This window comes from Triturus cristatus, chromosome 12 (genome assembly GCF_964204655.1).
Source record: "Triturus cristatus chromosome 12, aTriCri1.1, whole genome shotgun sequence".
In the NCBI taxonomy this organism is placed as follows: domain Eukaryota; kingdom Metazoa; phylum Chordata; class Amphibia; order Caudata; family Salamandridae; genus Triturus; species Triturus cristatus.
The window spans coordinates 725,421,683-725,446,264 of record NC_140595.1 but is presented as its reverse complement, the minus strand read 5'-3'; the positions used below and the strand labels follow the sequence as shown (position 1 = coordinate 725,446,264).

The following is a 24,582-nucleotide window of genomic DNA, read 5'->3' as shown; positions in this document are numbered from 1 at the left end:
GCCCCAATACACGTCTGGATTGGGCTGGGTGACAGCAAAATTTGTGCCTTCCCTCTAGAGAGCCACAACACAGGTCACTCAACTGCACCTGGGGGGTGAGCTCCGCTCCCCCTCCACCCCCAATAGGTTCAAGAACGATAATTCATGTAAGTAAATTTATAGCTACAGCTTATAATCATGCGAGTTTAAATCATTTGTTGTTAGATGGTTTAAATATTTGAAAGGATCTGTTTTTAATAGACATTTTACAAAAACCACTGGCACATTTGCTAATTCTGTAAAATTAACACCCAACTGCTGTGACATTGCCAACCACAATGCCGTGACTCGGATTCAAACCAAGGTTGCTGCGGCCACAACGCAGAGTACTAACCACTATACGATCACGGCGAGCTACTTGGGCTCAACGACATACAGTGACATGGAGAATTTATAATTCGGAACACTCAGGGCTATTCCTGTGATAGGCTGGATGTATTCATTGCTTCCTCATTCCTCATTCAGAGGCTGCGTCTCCTCAGTGGTTGATAGGCTGAAACCGTTTCCTGGCCGCCTGCTTGTGAAATGCCAGGAGTCAAAGATCACACATTACACTTGCGGACCTGTGATGGGACACCAATGCAGAGAAACCCACCTGGCACAGACCTTCTATTCTGTCTATTAGACCTGCATCTTCCCTGCACCTTTCAAGCCATTTGTATGTGAAGCAAGAAAGAGTTAGAGAGTGATCCATCTATACTTTTATAGGGAGGATGTCGCCGTGAGCTCCTCCCAGCTAATCACACGAACAGCAGAAAAGCAAGATAAATACACAGTTGAGGGGTGGGCTGCATGGTTATGTTTTTGAGTAAATATTGAAACTGACCTCAGTGGCTCATTAGCAGAGCTGCGGCTAATGACTGGTGCCAAATCATGATGAAGCAAGCACCATGGCTCGTAGGGGACCCACAACACGCTTTTCTTAGCTCACTGAATTAAAGTATAAACTTCCGCCGTGTGTGAGTGGTAAAGGCTTGTTAATATGGTTCCTTTTCCAATTCAAGTCTGACAACAAGAGGCAGGAACCACGTGGCTTCGGAAGCTCAGGAAAGTAGCCACCAACCACAGAGAAAGAGAGAACTGGCAGTATGAGAGGTGGAGAAAACAGAAGCGGGAGCAAGGAGCTCAAATGAGATTGATGGCGTTTAAATAGAGCGCGTAAAGGAACAGTTACACAGCTAAGAAATGGGAAAGACAGACTAGGGAAAAAAACACAGAAAGAGCCTGTAGATGAAATTCTCTTCCTGGGACAGCAGGTTAAGAGAAATTACACATGGGGAGGTTAAGCATGTAACACGGGGGAGAATAAAAAAGAAAATGCAGCTTTATGAAGTGTGTTTGCCAATCCAGCCAGCACTTTTGTTCTATTTCTCTCTTTGCGTCTTTTATTGGTAAAGTAACTTTCAAGTGCATGCGCAGGTATGAATGAGAGAGCAACGGTATAATAATTTGAAGCATTTACACCAGTGCTAAAGTAGGAATGAGGTGTAGCAAAGACATGAAAGAGGTAGCGATAACAAATATGTGGAGAGGCAATAGTGACACAAAAATAAGCCACCTATTTATAAAACTGAAATGGAAGAAATACTAAAGGTTAACTTCTGAAATTGTAGCCGATAATAAAAAGATTTTCGTTGTTGGCAGGATTCGAACCTGCGCGGGGATACCCTAATGGATTTCGAGTCCATCGCCTTAACCACTCGGCCACAACAACTTGCTGTAAGCTGCCTACAAATATTTTGTTTGAAAGTTTTGAAGTTTTCCCACATCAAAGTACTGATATTCTGCAATGCGCTTTTTAAAAACAATGTTTTTTTCATCATGCACGTTCTGTCCTAAAAACAAAAATTGCATGAGTATATCTCTGGATCTGTAAAAGGATACGCTTGCATTCAAACTCCCTTGTGGCACTCAAGTTTTTTGGACCCTGTTGCACTCTGTTTTTGCGCTGCTTTTAGTCTACGACCCATATTACAGAAGTCAACCATCTCTGAGTATTTGGGACTCCTTTGTAAGTGCCTTATCTTTAATCCTTGAAAAGCTCTATAATAAAGGGGTCTGTCAAAGATTGCTTGAATGGAAGATAAAAGAAGGCCCACTTGTCTCACCAAATGCAGTAGAGAAACCTGATGTTTTACTCATGTTATCCTTAGTTCAGTTTTTGGTAGACCTGGCATCCTTAAGGTGGCCTACCAGCAACCTTTTTGCTTTTCACCTCACGTTTTGCTGTATCTTTACTTTGGCCTTAGCACTCTAATCACTTTATCACTACTGTGAGAAAGTGGCTCTGTATATACTGTTCCCAAATAGGTACAGTGTGCACAGAGTCCCCAGTCCCCAGAGGTTAGGCAGAGGCTAAAGTTAGATATAACCTTACTCTCTAAAGTGGTAGCTTGCCGAGCAGTAAGGCAGTATCAGAGTACAGTGTAAAACATTTGTTGTACACACTCAGTCAGCAAATGGTCTCACACACTCAAGAACTGAACTCTAGGCCATTGGTTTGCATACAAAAGATATTGTTGTTTTATTTTAGAACCAACAATAGGTATCAAAATATACTTTCTCAGAATGAGATGCTTTAGTTAAATACTTTGCAATAGGCAATTGACTTTTGCAGGTCATCGTTACAGTTTATTGCAATAGGCAACACAATTTGAATCACAATAATACATTGAGCTCAATGGGAATTTTAAGTTATATGCAATTAATTACTTTCAGGATTACTTTTCTAAATCCAGGACTGGATCCTAGATTCAGTCCTGGGACAGTTCTTGGAAACAAGTGAGTAAATTCGTTTTAGTTACTGTTGTGATTTTTAAGCAATATTTTGCTATTTTAAAAGTTGACACTTCGAAACTTTTGCTGATCAAATTACCAATGTTATCCTAAGGAAGGAAATTCACTTAGCAGGTAAGTGGGGTTATGGTTACTTTTTCTAGGTCAGTGTTGGATCCTAGATCCAGCACTACTGTACCACCTGTAAGCAGTTGAGAAACTGCGTTTAAGTTATACAGGCGATTTTTAAGGAATATTTACATGTTTGCAAAATCGACACTTAGAAGAAATTTCACAGAAAAACAGTCAATGGTTTCCTATGGAAGAAAATTCAAGTTACGGGTAAAGTACGTTCTCGTTACTTTTGTAATCCAGTGCTGGGCTCCTAGGCTCAGTACTGGGACATCTATCTAAAACAGGTAAACAATTACGTTTTCACAGTTGGTACGATTTTTAAAGAATATTTGTAAGTTTCAAAAATCGACACTTAGAAAATTTTCAGCAAAAAGCAGGCAATGATATCCCATGGAAGGAAATTCGAGTTACTGGTAAGTACGGTTAAAATTACATTTCAGGGTCAGTACTGAGCTCCAAGATGCAGCACTGAGGTCTCTCCTGATAACAGGTGAGTAAATCAGAATTCGTTGTTCGGCTGATTTTAGATGAATATTTTAAAGTTCCAAAACTCCACACCACTTAGAAGAATTTCCAAGTGAAACCACTCAATGTTAGCCTATGGAAGAAAAGTGAGTTATCGGCTTTTAGGTAAGTACTCGATTGGCAGAGTTATGGTTCTGGGCATAGACTCAGGGGTCTCCCAGGGGAGTCCCAGCCTACTTGCCAAGCCTTAAACTCCCCTTTTATTACATATAATTTACACCTAAGGTAGGCCCTAGGTAGTCCTAGGTGCATGATGCTATGTAAGTAAAAAATAAGATATGTACTTTGGTGGTTCGCGTGTCCTGTAAGTACCAAACAGTCTATTTCATTTTTCACTACTGTGAGGTCTACCCCTCTCATAGGTTAGCTCTGTGTATTCCCCTATACTTTTTATTTAGTAATTCCATATCGGAGAGGAGTAGCTTTATTTATTTATTGAAAATCCTACTTACTGGTGAGGTTGGATTTAACTTTACTATTTTAGAAATGCCACTTTTAGAGAGTGAACATTTCTCTGCACTTACTGCTCTATTTGCCTGAAACCTGGCCCCAATACACGTCTGGATTGGGCTGGGTGACAGCAAAATTTGTGCCTTCCCTCTAGAGAGCCACAACACAGGTCACTCAACTGCACCTGGGGGGTGAGCTCCGCTCCCCCTCCACCCCCAATAGGTTCAAGAACGATAATTTATGTAAGTAAATACATTATAGCTACAGCTTATAATCATGCGAGTTTAAATCATTTGTTGTTAGATGGTTTAAATATTTGAAAGGATCTGTTTTTAATAGACATTTTACAAAAACCACTGGCACATTTGCTAATTCTATAAAATTAACACCCAACTGCCGTGACATTGCCAACCACAATGCCGTAACTCGGATTCAAACCAAGGTTGCTGCGGCCACAACGCAGAGTACTAACCACTATACGATCACGGCGAGCTACTTGGGCTCAACGACAGACAGTGACATGGAGAATTTATAATTCGGAACACTCAGGGCTATTCCTGTGATAGGCTGGATATATTCATTGCTTCCTCATTCCTCATTCAGAGGCTGCGTCTCCTCAGTGGTTGATAGGCTGAAACCGTTTCCTGGCCGCCTGCTTGTGAAATGCCAGGAGTCAAAGTTCACACATTACACTTGCGGACCTGTGATGGGACACCAATGCAGAGAAACCCACCTGGCACAGACCTTCTATTCTGTCTATTAGACCTGCATCTTCCCTGCATCTTTCAAGCCATTTGTATGTGAAGCAAGAAAGAGTTAGAGAGTGATCCATCTACACTTTTATAGGGAGGATGTCGCCGTGAGCTCCTCCCAGCTAATCACACGAACAGCAGAAAAGCAAGATAAATACACAGTTGAGGGGTGGGCTGCATGGTTATGTTTTTGAGTAAATATTGAAACTGACCTCAGTGGCTCATTAGCAGAGCTGCGGCTAATGACTGGTGCCAAATCATGATGAAGCAAGCACCATGGCTCGTAGGGGACCCACAACACGCTTTTCTTAGCTCACTGAATTAAAGTATAAACTTCCGCCGTGTGTGAGTGGTAAAGGCTTGTTAATATGGTTCCTTTTCCAATTCAAGTCTGACAACAAGAGGCAGGAACCACGTGGCTTCGGAAGCTCAGGAAAGTAGCCACCAACCACAGAGAAAGAGAGAACTGGCAGTATGAGAGGTGGAGAAAACAGAAGCGGGAGCAAGGAGCTCAAATGAGATTGATGGCGTTTAAATAGAGCGCGTAAAGGAACAGGTACACAGCTAAGAAATGGGAAAGACAGACTAGGGAAAAAAACACAGAAAGAGCCTGTAGATGAAATTCTCTTCCTGGGACAGGAGGTTAAGAGAAATTACACATGGGGAGGTTAAGCATGTAACACGGGGGAGAATAAAAAAGAAAATGCAGTTTTATGAAGTGTGTTTGCCAATCCAGCCAGCACTTTTGTTCTATTTCTCTCTTTGCGTCTTTTATTGGTAAAGTAACTTTCAAGTGCATGCGCAGGTATGAATGAGAGAGCAACGGTATAATAATTTGAAGCGTTTACACCAGTGCTAAAGTAGGAATGAGGTGTAGCAAAGACATGAAAGAGGTAGCGATAACAAATATGTGGAGAGGCAATAGTGACACAAAAATAAGCCACCTATTTATAAAACTGAAATGGAAGAAATACTAAAGGTTAACTTCTGAAATTGTAGCCGATAATAAAAAGATTTTCGTTGTTGGCAGGATTCGAACCTGCGCGGGGATACCCCAATGGATTTCGAGTCCATCGCCTTAACCACTCGGCCACAACAACTTGCTGTAAGCTGCCTACAAATATTTTGTTTGAAAGTTTTGAAGTTTTCCCACATCAAAGTACTGATATTCTGCAATGCGCTTTTTAAAAACAATGTTTTTTTCATCATGCACGTTCTGTCCTAAAAACAAAAATTGCATGAGTATATCTCTGGATCTGTAAAAGGATACGCTTGCATTCAAACTCCCTTGTGGCACTCAAGTTTTTTGGACCCTGTTGCACTCTGTTTTTGCGCTGCTTTTAGTCTACGACCCATATTACAGAAGTCAACCATCTCTGAGTATTTGGGACTCCTTTGTAAGTGCCTTATCTTTAATCCTTGAAAAGCTCTATAATAAAGGGGTCTGTCAAAGATTGCTTGAATGGAAGATAAAAGAAGGCCCACTTGTCTCACCAAATGCAGTAGAGAAACCTGATGTTTTACTCATGTTATCCTTAGTTCAGTTTTTGGTAGACCTGGCATCCTTAAGGTGGCCTACCAGCAACCTTTTTGCTTTTCACCTCACGTTTTGCTGTATCTTTATGTTGGCCTTAGCACTCTAATCACTTTATCACTACTGTGAGAAAGTGGCTCTGTATATACTGTTCCCAAATAGGTACAGTGTGCACAGAGTCCCCAGTCCCCAGAGGTTAGGCAGAGGCTAAAGTTAGATATAACCTTACTCTCTAAAGTGGTAGCTTGCCGAGGAGTAAGGCAGTATCAGAGTACAGTGTAAAACATTTGTTGTACACACTCAGTCAGCAAATGGTCTCACACACTCAAGAACTGAACTCTAGGCCATTGGTTTGCATACAAAAGATATTGTTGTTTTATTTTAGAACCAACAATAGGTATCAAAATATACTTTCTCAGAATGAGATGCTTTAGTTAAATACTTTGCAATAGGCAATTGACTTTTGCAGGTCATAGTTACAGTTTATTGCAATAGGCAACACAATTTGAATCACAATAATACATTGAGCTCAATGGGAATTTTAAGTTATATGCAATTAATTACTTTCAGGATTACTTTTCTAAATCCAGGACTGGATCCTAGATTCAGTCCTGGGACAGTTCTTGGAAACAAGTGAGTAAATTAGTTTCAGTTACTGTTGTGATTTTTAAGCAATATTTTGCTATTTTAAAAGTTGACACTTCGAAACTTTTGCTGATCAAATTACCAATGTTATCCTATGGAAGGAAATTCACTTAGCAGGTAAGTGGGGTTATGGTTACTTTTTCTAGGTCAGTGTTGGATCCTAGATCCAGCACTACTGTACCACCTGTAAGCAGTTGAGAAACTGCGTTTAAGTTATACAGGCGATTTTTAAGGAATATTTACATGTTTGCAAAATCGACACTTAGAAGAAATTTCACAGAAAAACAGTCAATGGTTTCCTATGGAAGAAAATTCAAGTTACGGGTAAAGTACGTTCTCGTTACTTTAGTAATCCAGTGCTGGGCTCCTAGGCTCAGTACTGGGACATCTATCTAAAACAGGTAAACAATTACGTTTTCACAGTTGGTACGATTTTTAAACAATATTTGTAAGTTTCAAAAATCGACACTTAGAAAATTTTCAGCAAAAAGCAGGCAATGATATCCCATGGAAGGAAATTCGAGTTACTGGTAAGTACGGTTAAAATTACATTTCAGAGTCAGTACTGAGCTCCAAGATGCAGCACTGAGGTCTCTCCTGATAACAGGTGAGTAAATCAGAATTCGTTGTTCGGCTGATTTTAGATGAATATTTTAAAGTTCTAAAACTCCACACCACTTAGAAGAATTTCCAAGTGAAACCACTCAATGTAAGCCTATGGAAGAAAAGTGAGTTATCGGCTTTTAGGTAAGTACTCGACTGGCAGAGTTATGGTTCTGGGCATAGACTCAGGGGTCTCCCAGGGGAGTCCCAGCCTACTTGCCAAGCCTTAAACTCCCCTTTTATTACATATAATTTACACCTAAGGTAGGCCCTAGGTAGTCCTAGGTGCATGATGCTATGTAAGTAAAAAATAAGATATGTACTTTGGTGGTTCGCGTGTCCTGTAAGTACCAAACAGTCTATTTCATTTTTCACTACTGTGAGGTCTACCCCTCTCATAGGTTAGCTCTGTGTATTCCCCTATACTTTTTATTTGGTAATTACATATCGGAGAGGAGTAGCTTTATTTATTTATTGAAAATCCTACTTACTGGTGAGGTTGGATTTAACTTTACTATTTTAGAAATGCCACTTTTAGAGAGTGAACATTTCTCTGCACTTACTGCTCTATTTGCCTGAAACCTGGCCCCAATACACGTCTGGATTGGGCTGGGTGACAGCAAAATTTGTGCCTTCCCTCTAGAGAGCCACAACACAGGTCACTCAACTGCACCTGGGGGGTGAGCTCCGCTCCCCCTCCACCCCCAATAGGTTCAAGAACGATAATTTATGTAAGTAAATACATTATAGCTACAGCTTATAATCATGCGAGTTTAAATCATTTGTTGTTAGATGGTTTAAATATTTGAAAGGATCTGTTTTTAATAGACATTTTACAAAAACCACTGGTACATTTGCTAATTCTGTAAAATTAACACCCAACTGCCGTGACATTGCCAACCACAATGCCGTGACTCGGATTCTAAACGAGGTTGCTGCGGCCACAACGCAGAGTACTAACCACTATACGATCACGGCGAGCTACTTGGGCTCAACGACATACAGTGACATGGAGAATTTATAATTCGGAACACTCAGGGCTGTTCCTGTGATAGGCTGGATGTATTCATTGCTTCCTCATTCCTCATTCAGAGGCTGCGTCTCCTCAGTGGTAGATAGGCTGAAACCGTTTCCTGGCCGCCTGCTTGTGAAATGCCAGGAGTCAAAGATCACACATTCCACTTACGTACCTGTGATGGGACACCAATGCAGAGAAACCCACCTGGCACAGACCTTCTATTCTGTCTCTTAGACCTGCATCTTCCCTGCACCTTTCAAGCCATTTGTATGTGAAGCAAGAAAGAGTTAGAGAGTGATCCATCTACACTTTTATAGGGAGGATGTCGCCGTGAGCTCCTCCCAGCTAATCACACGAACAGCAGAAAAGCAAGATAAATACACAGTTGAGGGGTGGGCTGCATAGTTATATTTTTGAGTAAATATTGAAACTGACCTCAGTGGCTCATTAGCAGAGCTGCGGCTAATGACTGGTGCCAAATCATGATGAAGCAAGCACCATGGCTCGTAGGGGACCCACAACACGCTTTTCTTAGCTCACTGAATTAAAGTATAAACTTCCGCCGTGTGTGAGTGGTAAAGGCTTGTTAATATGGTTCCTTTTCCAATTCAAGTCTGACAACAAGAGGCAGGAACCACGTGGCTTCGGAAGCTCAGGAAAGTAGCCACCAACCACAGAGAAAGAGAGAACTGGCAGTATGAGAGGTGGAGAAAACAGAAGCGGGAGCAAGGAGCTCAAATGAGATTGATGGCGTTTAAATAGAGCGCGTAAAGGAACAGTTACACAGCTAAGAAATGGGAAAGACAGACTAGGGAAAAAAACACAGAAAGGGCCTGTAGATGAAATTCTCTTCCTGGGACAGCAGGTTAAGAGAAATTACACATGGGGAGGTTAAGCATGTAACACGGGGGAGAATAAAAAAGAAAATGCAGTTTTATGAAGTGTGTTTGCCAATCCAGCCAGCACTTTTGTTCTATTTCTCTCTTTGCGTCTTTTATTGGTAAAGTAACTTTCAAGTGCATGCGCAGGTATGAATGAGAGAGCAACGGTATAATAATTTGAAGCGTTTACACCAGTGCTAAAGTAGGAATGAGGTGTAGCAAAGACATGAAAGAGGTAGCGATAACAAATATGTGGAGAGGCAATAGTGACACAAAAATAAGCCACCTATTTATAAAACTGAAATGGAAGAAATACTAAAGGTTAACTTCTGAAATTGTAGCCGATAATAAAAAGATTCTCGTTGTTGGCAGGATTCGAACCTGCGCGGGGATACCCCAATGGATTTCAAGTCCATCGCCTTAACCACTCAGCCACAACAACTTGCTGTAAGCTGCCTACAAATATTTTGTTTGAAAGTTTTGAAGTTTTCCCACATCAAAGTACTGATATTCTGCAATGCGCCTTTTAAAAACAATGTTTTTTTCATCATGCACGTTCTGTCCTAAAAACAAAAATTGCATGAGTATATCTCTGGATCTGTAAAAGGATACGCTTGCATTCAAACTCCCTTGTGGCACTCAAGTTTTTTGGACCCTGTTGCACTCTGTTTTTGCGCTGCTTTTAGTCTACGACCCATATTACAGAAGTCAACCATCTCTGAGTATTTGGGACTCCTTTGTAAGTGCCTTATCTTTAATCCTTGAAAAGCTCTATAATAAAGGGGTCTGTCAAAGATTGCTTGAATGGAAGATAAAAGAAGGCCCACTTGTCTCACCAAATGCAGTAGAGAAACCTGATGTTTTACTCATGTTATCCTTAGTTCAGTTTTTGGTAGACCTGGCATCCTTAAGGTGGCCTACCAGCAACCTTTTTGCTTTTCACCTCACGTTTTGCTGTATCTTTATGTTGGCCTTAGCACTCTAATCACTTTATCACTACTGTGAGAAAGTGGCTCTGTATATACTGTTCCCAAATAGGTACAGTGTGCACAGAGTCCCCAGTCCCCAGAGGTTAGGCAGAGGCTAAAGTTAGATATAACCTTACTCTCTAAAGTGGTAGCTTGCCGAGCAGTAAGGCAGTATCAGAGTACAGTGTAAAACATTTGTTGTACACACTCAGTCAGCAAATGGTCTCACACACTCAAGAACTGAACTCTAGGCCATTGGTTTGCATACAAAAGATATTGTTGTTTTATTTTAGAACCAACAATAGGTATCAAAATATACTTTCTCAGAATGAGATGCTTTAGTTAAATACTTTGCAATAGGCAATTGACTTTTGCAGGTCATCGTTACAGTTTATTGCAATAGGCAACACAATTTGAATCACAATAATACATTGAGCTCAATGGGAATTTTAAGTTATATGCAATTAATTACTTTCAGGATTACTTTTCTAAATCCAGGACTGGATCCTAGATTCAGTCCTGGGACAGTTCTTGGAAACAAGTGAGTAAATTCGTTTTAGTTACTGTTGTGATTTTTAAGCAATATTTTGCTATTTTAAAAGTTGACACTTCGAAACTTTTGCTGATCAAATTACCAATGTTATCCTATGGAAGGAAATTCACTTAGCAGGTAAGTGGGGTTATGGTTACTTTTTCTAGGTCAGTGTTGGATCCTAGATCCAGCACTACTGTACCACCTGTAAGCAGTTGAGAAACTGCGTTTAAGTTATACAGGCGATTTTTAAGGAATATTTACATGTTTGCAAAATCGACACTTAGAAGAAATTTCACAGAAAAACAGTCAATGGTTTCCTATGGAAGAAAATTCAAGTTACGGGTAAAGTACGTTCTCGTTACTTTTGTAATCCAGTGCTGGGCTCCTAGGCTCAGTACTGGGACATCTATCTAAAACAGGTAAACAATTACGTTTTCACAGTTGGTACGATTTTTAAAGAATATTTGTAAGTTTGAAAAATCGACACTTAGAAAATTTTCAGCAAAAAGCAGGCAATGATATCCCATGGAAGGAAATTCGAGTTACTGGTAAGTACGGTTAAAATTACATTTCAGGGTCAGTACTGAGCTCCAAGATGCAGCACTGAGGTCTCTCCTGATAACAGGTGAGTAAATCAGAATTCGTTGTTCGGCTGATTTTAGATGAATATTTTAAAGTTCCAAAACTCCACACCACTTAGAAGAATTTCCAAGTGAAACCACTCAATGTTAGCCTATGGAAGAAAAGTGAGTTATCGGCTTTTAGGTAAGTACTCGACTGGCAGAGTTATGGTTCTGGGCATAGACTCAGGGGTCTCCCAGGGGAGTCCCAGCCTACTTGCCAAGCCTTAAACTCCCCTTTTATTACATATAATTTACACCTAAGGTAGGCCCTAGGTAGTCCTAGGTGCATGATGCTATGTAAGTAAAAAATAAGATATGTACTTTGGTGGTTCGCGTGTCCTGTAAGTACCAAACAGTCTATTTCATTTTTCACTACTGTGAGGTCTACCCCTCTCATAGGTTAGCTCTGTGTATTCCCCTATGCTTTTTATTTGGTAATTCCATATCGGAGAGGAGTAGCTTTATTTATTTATTGAAAATCCTACTTACTGGTGAGGTTGGATTTAACTTTACTATTTTAGAAATGCCACTTTTAGAGAGTGAACATTTCTCTGCACTTACTGCTCTATTTGCCTGAAACCTGGCCCCAATACACGTCTGGATTGGGCTGGGTGACAGCAAAATGTGTGCCTTCCCTCTAGAGAGCCACAACACAGGTCACTCAACTGCACCTGGGGGGTGAGCTCCGCTCCCCCTCCACCCCCAATAGGTTCAAGAACGATAATTTATGTAAGTAAATACATTATAGCTACAGCTTATAATCATGCGAGTTTAAATCATTTGTTGTTAGATGGTTTAAATATTTAAAAGGATCTGTTTTTAATAGACATTTTACAAAAACAACTGGTACATTTGCTAATTCTGTAAAATTAACACCCAACTGCCGTGACATTGCCAACCACAATGCCGTGACTCGGATTCGAACCGAGGTTGCTGCGGCCACAACGCAGAGTACTAACCACTATACGATCACGGCGAGCTACTTGGGCTCAACGACATACAGTGACATGGAGAATTTATAATTCGGAACACTCAGGGCTGTTCCTGTGATAGGCTGGATGTATTCATTGCTTCCTCATTCCTCATTCAGAGGCTGCGTCTCCTCAGTGGTTGATAGGCTGAAACCGTTTCCTGGCCGCCTGCTTGTGAAATGCCAGGAGTCAAAGATCACACATTACACTTGCGGACCTGTGATGGGACACCAATGCAGAGAAACCCACCTGGCACAGACCTTCTATTCTGTCTATTAGACATGCATCTTCCCTGCATCTTTCAAGCCATTTGTATGTGAAGCAAGAAAGAGTTAGAGAGTGATCCATCTACACTTTTATAGGGAGGATGTCGCCGTGAGCTCCTCCCAGCTAATCACACGAACAGCAGAAAAGCAAGATAAATACACAGTTGAGGGGTGGGCTGCATGGTTATGTTTTTGAGTAAATATTGAAACTGACCTCAGTGGCTCATTAGCAGAGCTGCGGCTAATGACTGGTGCCAAATCATGATGAAGCAAGCACCATGGCTCGTAGGGGACCCACAACACGCTTTTCTTAGCTCACTGAATTAAAGTATAAACTTCCGCCGTGTGTGAGTGGTAAAGGCTTAATAATATGGTTCCTTTTCCAATTCAAGTCTGACAACAAGAGGCAGGAACCACGTGGCTTCGGAAGCTCAGGAAAGTAGCCACCAACCACAGAGAAAGAGAGAACTGGCAGTATGAGAGGTGGAGAAAACAGAAGCGGGAGCAAGGAGCTCAAATTAGATTGATGGCGTTTAAATAGAGCGCGTAAAGGAACAGGTACACAGCTAAGAAATGGGAAAGACAGATTAGGGAAAAAAACACAGAAAGAGCCTGTAGATGAAATTCTCTTCCTGGGACAGGAGGTTAAGAGAAATTACACATGGGGAGGTTAAGCATGTAACACGGGGGAGAATAAAAAAGAAAATGCAGTTTTATGAAGTGTGTTTGCCAATCCAGCCAGCACTTTTGTTCTATTTCTCTCTTTGCGTCTTTTATTGGTAAAGTAACTTTCAAGTGCATGCGCAGGTATGAATGAGAGAGCAACGGTATAATAATTTGAAGCGTTTACACCAGTGCTAAAGTAGGAATGAGGTGTAGCAAAGACATGAAAGAGGTAGCGATAACAAATATGTGGAGAGGCAATAGTGACACAAAAATAAGCCACCTATTTATAAAACTGAAATGGAAGAAATACTAAAGGTTAACTTCTGAAATTGTAGCCGATAATAAAAAGATTTTCGTTGTTGGCAGGATTCGAACCCGCGCGGGGATACCCCAATGGATTTCGAGTCCATCGCCTTAACCACTCGGCCACAACAACTTGCTGTAAGCTGCCTACAAATATTTTGTTTGAAAGTTTTGAAGTTTTCCCACATCAAAGTACTGATATTCTGCAATGCGCTTTTTAAAAACAATGTTTTTTTCATCATGCACGTTCTGTCCTAAAAACAAAAATTGCATGAGTATATCTCTGGATCTGTAAAAGGATACGCTTGCATTCAAACTCCCTTGTGGCACTCAAGTTTTTTGGACCCTGTTGCACTCTGTTTTTGCGCTGCTTTTAGTCTACGACCCATATTACAGAAGTCAACCATCTCTGAGTATTTGGGACTCCTTTGTAAGTGCCTTATCTTTAATCCTTGAAAAGCTCTATAATAAAGGGGTCTGTCAAAGATTGCTTGAATGGAAGATAAAAGAAGGCCCACTTGTCTCACCAAATGCAGTAGAGAAACCTGATGTTTTACTCATGGTATCCTTAGTTCAGTTTTTGGTAGACCTGGCATCCTTAAGGTGGCCTACCAGCAACCTTTTTGCTTTTCACCTCACGTTTTGCTGTATCTTTATGTTGGCCTTAGCACTCTAATCACTTTATCACTACTGTGAGAAAGTGGCTCTGTATATACTGTTCCCAAATAGGTACAGTGTGCACAGAGTCCCCAGTCCCCAGAGGTTAGGCAGAGGCTAAAGTTAGATATAACCTTACTCTCTAAAGTGGTAGCTTGCCGAGCAGTAAGGCAGTATCAGAGTACAGTGTAAAACATTTGTTGTACACACTCAGTCAGCAAATGGTCTCACACACTCAAGAACTGAACTCTAGGCCATTGGTTTGCATACAAAAGATATTGTTGTTTTATTTTAGAACCAACAATAGGTATCAAAATATACTTTCTCAGAATGAGATGCTTTAGTTAAATACTTTGCAATAGGCAATTGACTTTTGCAGGTCATAGTTACAGTTTATTGCAATAGGCAACACAATTTGAATCACAATAATACATTGAGCTCAATGGGAATTTTAAGTTATATGCAATTAATTACTTTCAGGATTACTTTTCTAAATCCAGGACTGGATCCTAGATTCAGTCCTGGGACAGTTCTTGGAAACAAGTGAGTAAATTCATTTTAGTTACTGTTGTGATTTTTAAGCAATATTTTGCTATTTTACAAGTTGACACTTAGAAACTTTTGCTGATCAAATTACCAATGTTATCCTATGGAAGGAAATTCACTTAGCAGGTAAGTGGGGTTATGGTTCCTTTTTCTAGGTCAGTGTTGGATCCTAGATCCAGCACTACTGTACCACCTGTAAGCAGGTGAGAAACTGCGTTTAAGTTATACAGGCGATTTTTAAGGAATATTTACATGTTTGCAAAATCGACACTTAGAAGAAATTTCACAGAAAAACAGTCAATGGTTTCCTATAGAAGAAAATTCAAGTTACGGGTAAAGTACGTTCTCGTTACTTTTGTAATCCAGTCCTGGGCTCCTAGGCTCAGTACTGGGACATCTATCTAAAACAGGTAAACAATTACGTTTTCACAGTTGGTACGATTTTTAAACAATATTTGTAAGTTTCAAAAATCGACACTTAGAAAATTTTCAGCAAATTCGAGTTACTGGTAAGTACGGTTAAAATTACATTTGAGAGTCAGTACTGAGCTCCAAGATGCAGCACTGAGGTCTCTCCTGATAACAGGTGAGTAAATCAGAATTCGTTGTTCGGCTGATTTTAGATGAATATTTTAAAGTTCCAAAACTCCACACCACTTAGAAGAATTTCCAAGTGAAACCACTCAATGTTAGCCTATGGAAGAAAAGTGAGTTATCGGCTTTTAGGTAAGTACTCGACTGGCAGAGTTATGGTTCTGGGCATAGACTCAGGGGTCTCCCAGGGGAGTCCCAGCCTACTTGCCAAGCCTTAAACTCCCCTTTTATTACATATAATTTACACCTAAGGTAGGCCCTAGGTAGTCCTAGGTGCATGATGCTATGTAAGTAAAAAATAAGATATGTACTTTGGTGGTTCGCGTGTCCTGTAAGTACCAAACAGTCTATTTCATTTTTCACTACTGTGAGGTCTACCCCTCTCATAGGTTAGCTCTGTGTATTCCCCTATACTTTTTATTTGGTAATTCCATATCGGAGAGGAGTAGCTTTATTTATTTATTGAAAATCCTACTTACTGGTGAGGTTGGATTTATCTTTACTATTTTAGAAATGCCACTTTTAGAGAGTGAACATTTCTCTGCACTTACTGCTCTATTTGCCTGAAACCTGGCCCCAATACACGTCTGGATTGGGCTGGGTGACAGCAAAATTTGTGCCTTCCCTCTAGAGAGCCACAACACAGGTCACTCAACTGCACCTGGGGGGTGAGCTCCGCTCCCCCTCCACCCCCAATAGGTTCAAGAACGATAATTTATGTAAGTAAATACATTATAGCTACAGCTTATAATCATGCGAGTTTAAATCATTTGTTGTTAGATGGTTTAAATATTTGAAAGGATCTGTTTTTAATAGACATTTTACAAAAACCACTGGCACATTTGCTAATTCTGTAAAATTAACACCCAACTGCCGTGACATTGCCAACCACAATGCCGTAACTCGGATTCAAACCAAGGTTGCTGCGGCCACAACGCAGAGTACTAACCACTATACGATCACGGCGAGCTACTTGGGCTCAACGACATACAGTGACATGGAGAATTTATAATTCGGAACACTCAGGGCTATTCCTGTGATAGGCTGGATATATTCATTGCTTCCTCATTCCTCATTCAGAGGCTGCGTCTCCTCAGTGGTTGATAGGCTGAAACCGTTTCCTGGCCGCCTGCTTGTGAAATGCCAGGAGTCAAAGTTCACACATTACACTTGCGGACCTGTGATGGGACACCAATGCAGAGAAACCCACCTGGCACAGACCTTCTATTCTGTCTATTAGACCTGCATCTTCCCTGCATCTTTCAAGCCATTTGTATGTGAAGCAAGAAAGAGTTAGAGAGTGATCCATCTACACTTTTATAGGGAGGATGTCGCCGTGAGCTCCTCCCAGCTAATCACACGAACAGCAGAAAAGCAAGATAAATACACAGTTGAGGGGTGGGCTGCATGGTTATGTTTTTGAGTAAATATTGAAACTGACCTCAGTGGCTCATTAGCAGAGCTGCGGCTAATGACTGGTGCCAAATCATGATGAAGCAAGCACCATGGCTCGTAGGGGACCCACAACACGCTTTTCTTAGCTCACTGAATTAAAGTATAAACTTCCGCCGTGTGTGAGTGGTAAAGGCTTGTTAATATGGTTCCTTTTCCAATTCAAGTCTGACAACAAGAGGCAGGAACCACGTGGCTTCGGAAGCTCAGGAAAGTAGCCACCAACCACAGAGAAAGAGAGAACTGGCAGTATGAGAGGTGGAGAAAACAGAAGCGGGAGCAAGGAGCTCAAATGAGATTGATGGCGTTTAAATAGAGCGCGTAAAGGAACAGGTACACAGCTAAGAAATGGGAAAGACAGACTAGGGAAAAAAACACAGAAAGAGCCTGTAGATGAAATTCTCTTCCTGGGACAGGAGGTTAAGAGAAATTACACATGGGGAGGTTAAGCATGTAACACGGGGGAGAATAAAAAAGAAAATGCAGTTTTATGAAGTGTGTTTGCCAATCCAGCCAGCACTTTTGTTCTATTTCTCTCTTTGCGTCTTTTATTGGTAAAGTAACTTTCAAGTGCATGCGCAGGTATGAATGAGAGAGCAACGGTATAATAATTTGAAGCGTTTACACCAGTGCTAAAGTAGGAATGAGGTGTAGCAAAGACATGAAAGAGGTAGCGATAACAAATATGTGGAGAGGCAATAGTGACACAAAAATAAGCCACCTATTTATAAAACTGAAATGGAAGAAATACTAAAGGTTAACTTCTGAAATTGTAGCCGATAATAAAAAGATTTTCGTTGTTGGCAGGATTCGAACCTGCGCGGGGATACCCCAATGGATTTCGAGTCCATCGCCTTAACCACTCGGCCCCAACAACTTGCTGTAAGCTGCCTACAAATATTTTGTTTGAAAGTTTTGAAGTTTTCCCACATCAAAGTACTGATATTCTGCAATGCGCTTTTTAAAAACAATGTTTTTTTCATCATGCACGTTCTGTCCTAAAAACAAAAATTGCATGAGTATATCTCTGGATCTGTAAAAGGATACGCTTGCATTCAAACTCCCTTGTGGCACTCAAGTTTTTTGGACCCTGTTGCACTCTGTTTTTGCGCTGCTTTTAGTCTACGACCCATATTACAGAAGTCAACCATCTCTGAGTATTTGGGACTCCTTTGTAAGTGCCTTATCTTTAATCCTTGAAAAGCTCTATAATAAAGGGGTCTGTCAAAGATTGCTTGAATGGAAGATAAAAGAAGGCCCACTTGTCTCACCAAATGCAGTAGAGAAACCTGATGTTTTACTCATGTTATCCTTAGTTCAGTTTTTGGTAGACCTGGCATCCTTAAGGTGGCCTACCAGCAACCTTTTTGCTTTTCACCTCACGTTTTGCTGTATCTTTATGTTGGCCTTAGCACTCTAATCACTTTATCACTACTGTGAGAAAGTGGCTCTGTATATACTGTTCCCAAATAGGTACAGTGTGCACAGAGTCCCCAGTCCCCAGAGGTTAGGCAGAGGCTAAAGTTAGATATAACCTTACTCTCTAAAGTGGTAGCTTGCCGAGCAGTAAGGCAGTATCAGAGTACAGTGTAAAACATTTGTTGTACACACTCAGTCAGCAAATGGTCTCACACACTCAAGAACTGAACTCTAGGCCATTGGTTTGCATACAAAAGATATTGTTGTTTTATTTTAGAACCAACAATAGGTATCAAAATATACTTTCTCAGAATGAGATGCTTTAGTTAAATACTTTGCAATAGGCAATTGACTTTTGCAGGTCATAGTTACAGTTTATTGCAATAGGCAACACAATTTGAATCACAATAATACATTGAGCTCAATGGGAATTTTAAGTTATATGCAATTAATTACTTTCAGGATTACTTTTCTAAATCCAGGACTGGATCCTAGATTCAGTCCTGGGACAGTTCTTGGAAACAAGTGAGTAAATTCGTTTTAGTTACTGTTGTGATTTTTAAGCAATATTTTGCTATTTTAAAAGTTGACACTTCGAAACTTTTGCTGATCAAATTACCAATGTTATCCTATGGAAGGAAATTCACTTAGCAGGTAAGTGGGGTTATGGTTACTTTTTCTAGGTCAGTGTTGGATCCTAGATCCAGCACTACTGTACCACCTGTAAGCAGTTGAGAAACTGCGTTTAAGTTATACAGGCGATTTTTAAGGAATATTTACATGTTTGCAAAATCGACACTTAGAAGAAATTTCACAGAAAAACAGTCAATGGTTTCCTATGGAAGAAAATTCAAGTTACGGGTAAAGTACGTTCTCGTTACTTTTGTAATCCAGTGCTGGGCTCCTAGGCTCAGTACTGGGACATCTATCTAAAACAGGTAAACAATTACGTTTTCACAGTTGGTACGATTTTTAAACAATATTTGTAAGTTTCAAAAATCGACACTTAGAAAATTTTCAGCAAAAAGCAGGCAATGATATCCCATGGAAGGAAATTCGAGTTACTGGTAAGTACGGTTAAAATTACATTTCAGAGTCAGTACTGAGCTCCAAGATGCAGCACTGAGGTCTCTCCTGATAACAGGTGAGTAAATCAGAATTCGTTGTTCGGCTGATTTTAGATGAATATTTTAAAGTTCTAAAACTCCACACCACTTAGAAGAATTTCCAAGTGAAACCACTCAATGTTAGCCTATGGAAGAAAAGTGAGTTATCGGCTTTTAGGTAAGTACTCGACTGGCAGAGTTATGGTTCTGGGCATAGACTCAGGGGTCTCCCAGGGGAGTCCCAGCCTACTTGCCAAGCCTTAAACTCCCCTTTTATTACATATAATTTACACCTAAGGTAGGCCCTAGGTAGTCCTAGGTGCATGATGCTATGTAAGTAAAAAATAAGATATGTACTTTGGTGGTTCGCGTGTCCTGTAAGTACCAAACAGTCTATTTCATTTTTCACTACTGTGAGGTCTACCCCTCTCATAGGTTAGCTCTGTGTATTCCCCTATACTTTTTATTTGGTAATTCCATATCGGAGAGGAGTAGCTTTATTTATTTATTGAAAATCCTACTTACTGGTGAGGTTGGATTTAACTTTACTATTTTAGAAATGCCACTTTTAGAGAGTGAACATTTCTCTGCACTTACTGCTCTATTTGCCTGAAACCTGGCCCCAATACACGTCTGGATTGGGCTGGGTGACAGCAAAATGTGTGCCTTCCCTCTAGAGAGCCACAACACAGGTCACTCAACTGCACCTGGGGGGTGAGCTCCGCTCCCCCTCCACCCCCAATAGGTTCAAGAACGATAATTTATGTAAGTAAATACATTATAGCTACAGCTTATAATCATGCGAGTTTAAATCATTTGTTGTTAGATGGTTTAAATATTTGAAAGGATCTGTTTTTAATAGACATTTTACAAAAACCACTGGTACATTTGCTAATTCTGTAAAATTAACACCCAACTGCCGTGACATTGCCAACCACAATGCCGTGACTCGGATTCGAACCGAGGTTGCTGCGGCCACAACGCAGAGTACTAACCACTATACGATCACGGCGAGCTACTTGGGCTCAACGACATACAGTGACATGGAGAATTTATAATTCGGAACACTCAGGGCTGTTCCTGTGATAGGCTGGATGTATTCATTGCTTCCTCATTCCTCATTCAGAGGCTGCGTCTCCTCAGTGGTAGATAGGCTGAAACCGTTTCCTGGCCGCCTGCTTGTGAAATGCCAGGAGTCAAAGATCACACATTCCACTTACGGACCTGTGATGGGACACCAATGCAGAGAAACCCACCTGGCACAGACCTTCTATTCTGTCTATTAGACCTGCATCTTCCCTGCACCTTTCAAGCCATTTGTATGTGAAGCAAGAAAGAGTCAGAGAGTGATCCATCTACACTTTTATAGGGAGGATGTCGCCGTGAGCTCCTCCCAGCTAATCACACGAACAGCAGAAAAGCAATATAAATACACAGTTGAGGGGTGGGCTGCATAGTTATATTTTTGAGTAAATATTGAAACTGACCTCAGTAGCTCATTAGCAGAGCTGCGGCTAATGACTGGTGCCAAATCATGATGAAGCAAGCACCATGGCTCGTAGGGGACCCACAACACGCTTTTCTTAGCTCACTGAATTAAAGTATAAACTTCCGCCGTGTGTGAGTGGTAAAGGCTTGTTAATATGGTTCCTTTTCCAATTCAAGTCTGACAACAAGCGGCAGGAACCACGTGGCTTCGGAAGCTCAGGAAAGTAGCCACCAACCACAGAGAAAGAGAGAACTGGCAGTATGAGAGGTGGAGAAAACAGAAGCGGGAGCAAGGAGCTCAAATGAGATTGATGGCGTTTAAATAGAGCGCGTAAAGGAACAGTTACACAGCTAAGAAATGGGAAAGACAGACTAGGGAAAAAAACACAGAAAGGGCCTGTAGATGAAATTCTCTTCCTGGGACAGCAGGTTAAGAGAAATTACACATGGGAAGGTTAAGCATGTGACACGGGGGAGAATAAAAAAGAAAATGCAGTTTTATGAAGTGTGTTTGCCAATCCAGCCAGCACTTTTGTTCTATTTCTCTCTTTGCGTCTTTTATTGGTAAAGTAACTTTCAAGTGCATGCGCAGGTATGAATGAGAGAGCAACGGTATAATAATTTGAAGCGTTTACACCAGTGCTAAAGTAGGAATGAGGTGTAGCAAAGACATGAAAGAGGTAGCGATAACAAATATGTGGAGAGGCAATAGTGACACAAAAATAAGCCACCTAGTTATAAAACTGAAATGGAAGAAATACTAAAGGTTAACTTCTGAAATTGTAGCCGATAATAAAAAGATCCTCGTTGTTGGCAGGATTCGAACCTACGCGGGAATACCCCAATGGATTTCGAGTCCATTGCCTTAACCACTCGGCCACAACAACTTGCTGTAAGCTGCCTACAAATATTTTGTTTGAAAGTTTTGATGTTTTCCCACATCAAAGTACTGATATTCTGCAATGCGCTTTTTAAAAACAATGTTTTTTTCATCATGCACGTTCTGTCCTAAAAACAAAAATTGCATGAGTATATCTCTGGATCTGTAACAGGATACGCTTGCATTCAAACTCTCTTGTGGCACTCAAGTTTTTTGGACCCTGTTGCACTCTGTTTTTGCGCTGCTTTTAGTCTACGACCCATATTACAGAAGTCAACCATCTCTGAGTATTTGGGACTCCTTTGTAAGTGCCTTATCTTTAATCCTTGAAAAGCTCTATAATAAAGGGGTCTGTCAAAGATTGCTTGAATGGAAGATAAAAGAAGGCCCACTTGTCTCACCAAATGCATTAGAGAAACCTGATGTTTTACTCATGTTATCCTTAGTTCAGTTTTTGTTAGACCTGGCATCCTTAAGGTGGCCTACCAGCAACCTTTTTGCTTTTCACCTCAAGTTTTGCTGTATCTTTATGTTGGCCTTAGGACTCTAATCACTTTATCACTACTGTGAGAAAGTGGCTCTGTATATACTGTTCCCAAATAGGTACAGTGTGCACAGAGTCCCCAGTCCCCAGAGGTTTGGCAGAGGCTAAAGTTAGATATAACCTTACTCTCTAAAGTGGTAGCTTGCCGAGCAGTAAGGCAGTATCAGAGTACAGTGTAAAACATTTGTTGTACACACTCAGTCAGCAAATGGTCTCACACACTCAAGAACTGAACTCTAGGCCATTGGTTTGCATACAAAAGATATTGTTGTTTTATTTTAGAACCAACAATAGGTATCAAAATATACTTTCTCAGAATGAGATGCTTTAGTTAAATACTTTGCAATAGGCAATTGACTTTTGCAGGTCATAGTTACAGTTTATTGCAATAGGCAACACAATTTGAATCACAATAATACATTGAGCTCAATGGGAATTTTAAGTTATATGCAATTAATTACTTTCAGGATTACTTTTCTAAATCCAGGACTGGATCCTAGATTCAGTCCTGGGACAGTTCTTGCAAACAAGTGAGTAAATTCGTTTTAGTTACGGTTGTGATTTTTAAGCAATATTTTGCTATTTTAAAAGTTGACACTTCGAAACTTTTGCTGATCAAATTACCAATGTTATCCTATGGAAGGAAATTCACTTAGCAGGTAAGTGGGGTTATGGTTACTTTTTCTAGGTCAGTGTTGGATCCTAGATCCAGCACTACTGTACCACCTGTAAGCAGTTGAGAAACTGCGTTTAAGTTATACAGGCGATTTTTAAGGAATATTTACATGTTTGCAAAATCGACACTTAGAAGAAATTTCACAGAAAAACAGTCAATGGTTTCCTATGGAAGAAAATTCAAGTTACGGGTAAAGTACGTTCTCGTTACTTTTGTAATCCAGTGCTGGGCTCCTGGGCTCAGTACTGGGACATCTATCTAAAACAGATAAACAATTACGTTTTCACAGTTGGTACGATTTTTAAAGAATATTTGTAAGTTTCAAAAATCGACACTTAGAAAATTTTCAGCAAAAAGCAGGCAATGATATCCCATGGAAGGAAATTCGAGTTACTGGTAAGTACGGTTAAAATTACTTTTCAGGGTCAGTACTGAGCTCCAAGATGCAGCACTGAGGTCTCTCCTGATAACAGGTGAGTAAATCAGAATTCGTTGTTCGGCTGATTTTAGATGAATATTTTAAAGTTCCAAAACTCCACACCACTTAGAAGAATTTCCAAGTGAAACAACGAAATTTTAGCCTATGGAAGAAAAGTGAGTTATCGGCTTTTAGGTAAGTACTCGACTGGCAGAGTTATGGTTCTGGGCATAGACTCAGGGGTCTCCCAGGGGAGTCCCAGCCTACTTGCCAAGCCTTAAACTCCCCTTTTATTACATATAATTTACACCTAAGGTAGGCCCTAGGTAGTCCTAGGTGCATGATGCTATGTAAGTAAAAAATAAGATATGTACTTTGGTGGTTCGCGTGTCCTGTAAGTACCAAACAGTCTATTTCATTTTTCACTACTGTGAGGTCTACCCCTCTCATAGGTTAGCTCTGTGTATTCCCCTATACTTTTTATTTGTTAATTCCATATCGGAGAGGAGTAGCTTTATTTATTTATTGAAAATCCTACTTACTGGTGAGGTTGGATTTAACTTTACTATTTTAGAAATGCCACTTTTAGAGAGTGAACATGTCTCTGCACTTACTGCTCTATTTGCCTGAAACCTGGCCCCAATACACGTCTGGATTGGGCTGGGTGACAGCAAAATTTGTGCCTTCCCTCTAGAGAGCCACAACACAGGTCACTCAACTGCACCTGGGAGGTGAGCTCCGCTCCCCCTCCACCCCCAATAGGTTCAAGAACGATAATTTATGTAGGTAAATACATTATAGCTACAGCTTATAATCATGCGAGTTTAAATCATTTGTTGTTAGATGGTTTAAATATTTGAAAGGATCTGTTTTTAATAGACATTTTACAAAAACCACTGGCACATTTGCTAATTCTGTAAAATAAACACCCAACTGCCGTGACATTGCCAACCACAATGCCATGACTCGGATTCAAACCGAGGTTGCTGCGGCCACAACGCAGAGTACTAACCACTATACGATCACGGCGAGCTACTTGGGCTCAACGATATACAGTGACATGGAGAATTTATAATTCGGAACACTCAGGGCTATTCCTGTGATAGGCTGGAT

At 40.5% G+C, this 24,582-nt stretch overlaps 8 non-coding genes across 8 annotated transcripts; all 8 read right to left on the bottom strand.

The window, feature by feature from the left end:
- Positions 1-1,671: 1,671 nt before the first annotated feature.
- On the bottom strand, positions 1,672-1,753 carry TRNAS-CGA (transfer RNA serine (anticodon CGA)). The gene has a single exon. It is a non-coding gene; the product is annotated as a tRNA-Ser (tRNA).
- A 3,941-nt stretch (positions 1,754-5,694) lies between these two features.
- TRNAS-CGA (transfer RNA serine (anticodon CGA)) lies at positions 5,695-5,776 on the bottom strand. Its single transcript has one exon. It is a non-coding gene; the product is annotated as a tRNA-Ser (tRNA).
- Positions 5,777-9,717: 3,941 nt separating this feature from the next.
- On the bottom strand, positions 9,718-9,799 carry TRNAS-UGA (transfer RNA serine (anticodon UGA)). The gene has a single exon. It is a non-coding gene; the product is annotated as a tRNA-Ser (tRNA).
- A 2,588-nt stretch (positions 9,800-12,387) lies between these two features.
- Positions 12,388-12,459, bottom strand: TRNAH-GUG (transfer RNA histidin (anticodon GUG)). Its single transcript has one exon. It is a non-coding gene; the product is annotated as a tRNA-His (tRNA).
- A 1,281-nt stretch (positions 12,460-13,740) lies between these two features.
- Positions 13,741-13,822, bottom strand: TRNAS-CGA (transfer RNA serine (anticodon CGA)). The gene has a single exon. It is a non-coding gene; the product is annotated as a tRNA-Ser (tRNA).
- Positions 13,823-17,733: 3,911 nt separating this feature from the next.
- TRNAS-CGA (transfer RNA serine (anticodon CGA)) lies at positions 17,734-17,815 on the bottom strand. Its single transcript has one exon. It is a non-coding gene; the product is annotated as a tRNA-Ser (tRNA).
- A 2,588-nt stretch (positions 17,816-20,403) lies between these two features.
- TRNAH-GUG (transfer RNA histidin (anticodon GUG)) lies at positions 20,404-20,475 on the bottom strand. Its single transcript has one exon. It is a non-coding gene; the product is annotated as a tRNA-His (tRNA).
- Positions 20,476-21,756: 1,281 nt separating this feature from the next.
- TRNAS-CGA (transfer RNA serine (anticodon CGA)) lies at positions 21,757-21,838 on the bottom strand. The gene has a single exon. It is a non-coding gene; the product is annotated as a tRNA-Ser (tRNA).
- Between the last annotated feature and the right edge of the window lie 2,744 nt (positions 21,839-24,582).